This window comes from Jaculus jaculus, chromosome 13 (genome assembly GCF_020740685.1).
Source record: "Jaculus jaculus isolate mJacJac1 chromosome 13, mJacJac1.mat.Y.cur, whole genome shotgun sequence".
Taxonomy (NCBI): domain Eukaryota; kingdom Metazoa; phylum Chordata; class Mammalia; order Rodentia; family Dipodidae; genus Jaculus; species Jaculus jaculus.
Genome location: NC_059114.1, coordinates 2509154 through 2510081, shown reverse-complemented (window position 1 = coordinate 2510081; position 928 = coordinate 2509154).

The window sequence follows — 928 nt, the reverse complement described above, 5'->3', positions numbered from 1 at the left end:
GTCTCGTGTTGAAAGGATATTGTCTACTGCAAAAGTCATTACGAGTCCTACGTGTGCTCCATGCCCTTTGGCTCTCAAGTGCCCCATCCTGGACTATGAATCATTACTACGCTGCTAAAATACAGATTCCCCAGGCCTGCCTCAGCAACTGTTTGATTTGCCTGGGGTGGAGGTCTAGGAAACTGCCTTTCAAAAGTCTGGGACATCAGGCGTGGAAACCAGGGCTGTGTGTGGGGGGGGGGGCGGCGTGAAAGTAGAGAGAGACATTCCTCTTTACAGTAAGTACTCAAGAGGGTGTCTGCCCACCATGCCTGTACTTGCTTACCAGGCGTCTGCGATCTAGATGTTAGGAGCAATAATTAAATATAAAAATGGGATGTGAGAAGTAAATGGGAACTGCCGGAAGCAATAATTAGAAGTCGAATTGGGGCACTCAGTCAGCAGTGACAACATCGCCATGGAAACCATGGGCCAAGACCAGAAACTGACCAAAGACTGGCAGCTCTGATAAGCAGCGCTCACTCAGCAGTGGCGAGGTCACCATGTCAATGGCAACTAGGGGCCAAGACCAGAGACCCTCTGCGGCTGATATGCAAATGAGCTAACCCTAAGGTGGCTTTCAGCAGCCAGGATGACTGAGGAAAAACCGAGTATAAGAATTCCAGCAAAGACTCGGGAAATTGGCCCTCAACTCAGAGGCAGACTCCACGTTTCTCTCTGTGTTGAAACCCACCGCGAGGAGAAGCAGCCCGCGGGACCCCTGGGCAGCCTGGTGGCCAGAAGAGCAAGGCCCGACCAGACACTGCTGCCCCCCGGACCAAGTGGAGTCGCTTGTGAGTGCCCTGGGGGTTAGGGCCGGAGGCTAGCATAGTTGACAGGATAAGAGAAAGGGAACTGGCCAGATTACATGTGAGAAGAGTGAATAATG